Source organism: Nilaparvata lugens, chromosome 1, assembly GCF_014356525.2.
Source record: "Nilaparvata lugens isolate BPH chromosome 1, ASM1435652v1, whole genome shotgun sequence".
NCBI classification, from domain to species: domain Eukaryota; kingdom Metazoa; phylum Arthropoda; class Insecta; order Hemiptera; family Delphacidae; genus Nilaparvata; species Nilaparvata lugens.
In genome coordinates this window covers 94,464,870-94,471,948 of record NC_052504.1, presented here as the reverse complement: position 1 = coordinate 94,471,948, position 7,079 = coordinate 94,464,870, and positions in this window count along the sequence as shown.

The following is a 7,079-nucleotide window of genomic DNA, read 5'->3' as shown; positions in this document are numbered from 1 at the left end:
CCTCAGAATAATCAAAATAAATTTCAAACAAAATTAATACAATATTAAAATTGAATCGATTCACCCTCCAGTGCTCTTGTCTAAGGAGAGGTATGAGAAATGTTATCTTTTTGAAATTTGAAATATTCATCCAACTTAGTACTTTTTGTAGTATATTAAAACATAGAAGGAATTTAGATATCAGACTACTATCATCATTTATTCCCAGTATTTAATCCAGGTAATACGTAATTCAGTATCTCATTTAAGTATCATGAACAGTGGCATTTTTATTGAATAGACAGTGAAGAATGAGAATGAAGTACTGTATCTAGACTGAACCAGTCCGTCTAGCATTTTTATTATTTCATTACCCATAAGTTCCATTACAAGACTGAGACCCGGTTGCACAAAAGCCGGTTGAATTTTAACCGTAATTAGCCTAAATCCACGAGAACCAATGAGAGAAGGTCTTTTTGATAAGACTGCTTCCCTGATTGGTTCTCGTGGAATTAACCACAATCAAAATTTAATCGGCTTTTGTGCAACCGGCACTAATTATTTGTTAATCAGTTCCAACAATAATTATTGCCAGCGACAACTGATACAAGTATCTTTACTTAAACAGTATCTTCACTCTATGCTGTTGCTTATTATGGCACATGAACTATTAAATCATAAAGATAATATTAGGCCTACAATATTCAAGATAATAATATCTCCCAATATTCAATATTATATTTTATATTTGTATTAGAGGCAGTTTTCAGAAGATAATATTGTAGAATAAGCAATCTATATATTGTATATTCTATGATAATACATATACCTCCAAGAGCTTTAAGTGAAAATTATTCTCCTAACACATTCATGACTATAGCGGGATTTCTTCATACAGGGTATTCCAGAGAAACGGGAAATTTTGAAAGTTAAATAATTTCAAGAGAAACAAATCTTCAAATAAAGTTTTTCATATCATTCAATAATAGAAATAATGCCATTTTAGAATAAATAATACCGTAACATTTATTTTTTGAAGATGACATCTTGCAGGTGTGTTCCTTTCCTACGCAAACATTCCTGTAGTCTCTTCATCACATTGTACATGGTTTGACATAACTTTACAACTTGAATTTCAAATCGCTTCTCGAATCTTGGCTTTCAATTTTCCGTATTGCAGAATTGAAAGCCAGAATTCGAGAAGCGATTTCAAATTCCAGTTGTAATGTTATGTCAAACCATGGACAATGTGATGAAGAGACTACAGGAATGTTTGCGTAGAAAATGAACACACCTGCAAGATGTCATCTTCAAAAAATAAATGTTACGGTATTATTTATTCTAAAATGGCACTATTTTTACTTTGAATGATATGGAAAACTTTATTTAAAGATTTGTTTTCTTGAAATTATTAACTTTTAAAATTTCCCGTTTCTCTGAAACACTCTGTATTATAGGCTGTTGTGAGCATTTCTTGTAATGTTATAGATAGATCATAGTTTCCCATTCAACCAATCCTGACAGTAGAAAGTGAATCCCAACATCCATGACTACCTCAGATGAAGGTACGCTCAGTTTTAATTCCTTCTCCAATGATCCGGGAGTTAAGCTCAATTTCACAGTTCGTGTCAGAATAGGATTAAACTTTATTCTGGTAAGCTTGAGCCAAGGTTACATGCCTCAGCTCCTGGAGACGTTTTGTTCCACATTGCTAGCTTCAGAGAGATATGATAAGCCGATCAGATATGAAAATTAAATTTGTGGCTGTCGTTTCGGAAACATCTCATAATTCAATCTATAGTGAGAGTAAGGTAATATTCAAACATTACTCCACAATCTCTTTGAAGATCTTATCACATATTGTTATTAATAATTATAATTAATTATTGTTACCGTAGTAATTATAAAGTTTCCATATTCAATTAATCGATAATGAAATGAAGTTTCAATCCCAATTCTTGCAATAGAACTTACATCTATACCCCTAAAGAGACACACTGGGGTGTTTCAAACCCCGGGGATTTTTTTTCTGTTCTGCAGTTGACAATATCAAACAGATGGGATTTTTTGCCCAGTCTAAATTATGTTTGAAGCATTGTCAACTGCTCTCCATCACTTCCAGTCAGTAATAGCATTTTACAAGGTCACCAACTCATCTTGTTCCTCGTTTGGAGTGTCTAACACCACAGAGTGTCGTTTACGTAGGACTTTTATCAAATACTTTTTTACAAAGATCTACTTGTATTGACCACTACGAATGTGGTATGGGATGATGGATTAGATTGGAATAAATGCTATGATTCTCTACAACTTGAGGTTCAGAACAATAAAATGAAGAAACATGAGTTTTTAATGAGGTTTTTATAGGCAATGATCAAGCCATTCCTTCAAACCAGATAAGAAGCTTCAACACTCAGTCGTAACATACGTACTTCTAAAATTAGTATAAATATTGATAAGCAGTGCTTTACTTTCGATTTCTGTATGCACTTGGAACAAAAATGATTAAGAAATGATGAAGTATGGGCTGAGTACTTTTCTTCTCTATATTTTTCAAAGAAACATGCAAAATTAAATTGGGGTGTTCAACACCCCAGTGTGTCTACTGTGTAAGCATAAAGTAAGTGTGTCTCTGTAGGGATACAATACACTGATCCTACTCATTAATTTATTTACTAATGATAAACGTGTTTCAAGATATAATTTCAAATAATCGCGAGAGAAAAGACAAACCAGCTCCAACTAGATATCTGCCGAATTTTGTTAATGTAGATAAAAAAGTCCAGAAATATAGTTTGCTCTTCTCTTTTAACTTGACACACCAATTGACAAAACTTCTACAACTTAATAATGTTGTGAATTTTATAACTGTTTTAATGCTTTTATTCGTCCAGTCACATTTGTAGTCGTTGCGGGCTATGACAATTTCAATTCAATTCAAAAATTAATTTATGTCGCACAACATAATATTATTACAAAACATTGTACCAGCTAAGAATCTCTATATATTCTGCCAATAATAAACAAGCCGCTTTATAATTTTATTTCTGCCAAAGAATTCTCATTATTGCTTAATTACAATTTTGCATGGTTCTCTTATCGCTTCATAGATAATATGACTACTCTTTATCATAAATAATATTCGATTTTATTGAGTGGTACCTTGACTAGGCTATCTATTCTTTCAATTTCACAATTCTACTAAAGCTCAGTTATTCACTTCACAATTATTTATGGTGCCAAGACACGACGTCATAATATACAAAAAATTTATAATAAATGTCTGTTTGTTTGTTAGTTTGTTTGTTCCCTACAGACTCGAAAACTACTCGACAGAACGGCATGAAACTTTGGGAATATGTTGTGTGAATATTGAGGATGGTTTCTGACCAGAAATTTTAATAGGGGGGGCTGATAATAATTATATATTAATCCATTTTACAGACCTATGTTTTCGAAATTGTCGGCCGAGCGGCTAACGTAGAACGGAAAGATCATCATGATTCAAGATCATGTTGTGATAATATGATTTAGCATAGTATGAACCTACCAGCTGTAATAAACACATCACTCTATGATAAAATTGTTTACTGGTATTAAAACGGTAGTTTTAAGCACGGTATATAGAAGAAATACCGTGGTGTTGAGCAGATAGGAAGTCCGTATTGAGATGTGAATGAAAATATTGATTGTCAGATAAATTTCATGATTCACCAAATAAAGTCAAGTGATACATGAGATACATGAGTGATTGACATGAGATACATGAGTGATTGACATGAGATACATGAGTGATTGACATGAGATACATGAGTGATTGACATGAGATACATTGACTTTTTGGCGGTACGAAGTTCGCCGGGTAAGCTAGTACAAAATAAAAAATGCTAATGAAAATCCACTTTGGAAAACAACTTATATGTTTTGCTTTAGAGAACAAAAACATAAAGCGAAATAAAAATGGACACACCTAGGCATAAGCTCTATTGGAGTGCACTTCTCTTTAAATAAAATAATTTAAATACTTCAGAGTAGTAGGACCGCTACGCTCTACACAAGAAATAAACTCTATGTAGAAAATTAATAATTATAAATCTACTAAAAGTAGTAGGACCGCTAAGCTCTACACAAGAAATAAACTCTATGTAGAAAATTAATAATTATAAATCTACTAATGTTACGGTTTTCATAATGCGACAGAACAATGACATACTTTGTAGTTACAATAAAAAATACTATAATAATTGTATTACTTTTGCAGCATCAATTGCAAAACTTCGTACTAAAGATAATTAATCTTAGCATCCTACGCTTATATTCAATCTTAATTTTAGTGATGAATGTTGGTTCATAATATCTTTGGAAAGATTCTCTTCTTTCATGGAGCTTCTTTTAAACATAGGGGAAACCTAATGACGCACAATACAATCCCACAATGTAACTCACATATAGCTTGAATTCATGTCATTTATTTTTCTTGCAAGATAACCGCAGAAGAAATGATATTAAATGAATGAAGAGGAGTAAGAACGAAGTATATCGAAACGGTAGCCGTTTAAAAGAGTGGAAAACGATAAATACACAAGAATTCGGCTTTTATTGCACATTCCCCGGGGAACTCTCCATTTCCCAGCTCAATATGAACAGAATAATGTGAAATGATTCTATTCCCAGCTTCCCATTTCAAGATGTAATCCTTTGTGCCACAGATTTTATGCGTGTAGGAGGACTGCATGACTAGGGGAGTCGCTCTGCAGCGCAAAATTATTGTGGCAGTAATATTTTGAGAGTGTAGCTGAGCTATCCGAAATAGTCATTTGAATTCAGTAGCGCGCACCACCTGCAGATCCAAATTGTGGGCGACTCGCGTTATCGCGTCGAAAAGATATGCCTGCGTCTAGATAAATCAAGGAAGCTCATCGATAATTTGCTACAAAAGACCTTCTTGTATTGCGGTACGGTATGCCTCCTTTTCGAAGGGGTCCGGGCTCGTAGGAATTGCTTAGTTGAATCGAGAGCCTGCCCATTTGTGCTGGGGGAATCTATAGAAGAACACTCTCAGGCTCTAAAGTTTCCATCATGAATTTTTCAAGTTTTTCTCAATTTGGTATTGGTATTTTCCAGCTCATTGGAATCATCTTGAATTTGACCTTGTTTTTCATGAAAACACGTCGTCGTCGTCGTTGTCGTCGTCTTCTTACAGGGGTAGGCATCATACCTGTTCCGCCTTCAAACATTCTCCCACCTTTTTCTTGGTCTGCCAATACTTCTCCTCCCTTCTGGCTTGTAAGCAATGACAGCTTTGGTGATTCTTCCGTTTCCCATTCTCTTAGCATGTTCTCTCCACTGTTGTCGATTCTCGTCAACTCGTTGAGGTATAGAGATCACATTGAGTTCTCTACGGATATCGATATTATAAAGCCTGTCCTCTCTGGTGCATCCCTTCACTGACCTCATCAAATCTCTCCGAAATCTCATTTCGGCCGCCTGTAACCTGCTCCACTCCGTCCTTTTTGGTACCCAGGTTTCTGAGCCATACAAAAGTGTATGAAAACACTTACGATAATAATTTTGCTGAAGTCACGACTATCGATCCAATTTACTTGGACTATAGCAGGACTCGAGAATCTCTAGATTTCTGCTCAAACTACTGTTTGCAAGGTAAATTCTTTCAGAGAAATTTGTTGAAAGTGGACTCGCTTCAATTTTTGCACATTTCTTCCTCTTTTTTCATACTTTCTCCTCCAATACTTCCCTTTTGTTCTCCTCTTCACCCTTCTTTCCTTACTTTTATAACCTCTACCTGCCTATTACATGGGAAACCATGGTTGGCTAGGTATTTTTCCTCCTTTCTTTCTTTTCAGCCTATCCCGCCATGATGCCTGTTTTTGTATGTTATAGGAAATTTTATTTGATTGTGATTTTTTGTGTTTTGATCACTCTAATGTATATTGTATTGTGTTGATTTGAATGAAATTATTGATTGATTATTTTTGTTTCTACTATATTTGAACCTGTAGTCAAATAAGAATGATCTTCTTGAGACGCTAATAAATTCACTTTGTATTCTACAATTTGTATGATTATTGAATAGAAAATAGCCTACCTCATATTGTAAAAACCAGTGATTTACTCAAACAACTTGAGATGCTAGTTTGGGTTGTAACACTATTTTAATATCTAGTGAACGGAGGCTTAAACGTCGTTAGCAGAATAATATCGTATGGATGTTGAATCTTCAAATGAAGATTCTTGAATCCCTACTATTAAATCACTAAAAACAATGGAGATTATTTGAATGAAGCCCTGCTATTGGCCGTTAGATGACTGTTGAATCTCTGAGGTTGTGCTCTGTCATTGGCCGTGACCATACAAGACACGCCTACAATTTTCCAAATATGGGCATGAGAGCCGTTGAATATCAACAAATAACGAAATGACAAGTGGTAACAAACAAAACCAGATGTAAAATATGAGTGGAAAAAAAGTAGATAATTGAAACCACCCAGCATTATGTTACTTTTTTCTTGTGTGGTTGAGAAGTTGATATTGTGGTAATTATTCATATTGGATGAAAAAGACTAAAAAATTGTCAAAAACCACAGATTTATTGATACTTAGAAAGGCCGGTTTCGGTTATTACACCATTGTCAATCTCTGATAAACTGTTAGTCTTTTTCATCCAATTCTGTTTATTCTTGTTGTTCACCAGTTATCATGCCCATATTTGGAAAACTGTAGGCGTGTCTTGTCTAGGCCAATGACGAAGCTCAACCTCAACCCTGATTGGTCAACAACTAACGACCAATCGACGGGCTCCATCCACAAGATAATATTCTTTTATTTATTTTATTTTATTCACAATCACAAATCATAATTAAAATATGATTGGGAGAAGACAACAAGCATAGCCCAAAACTGTCTTCTCCCAAATTTTTACAAATAAAAGTTTCAAAAAATAATGAGGTTAGATTTACCTTTCCACTTCAAAAAGTCCAATTTACACTTCAAAACTAATGAGTGAACTAAAAATTTTAAATTCTGATATTTTAAAACTAATAACAACAACTAACAACAAAAATTATTTCCCTCAAATCTCT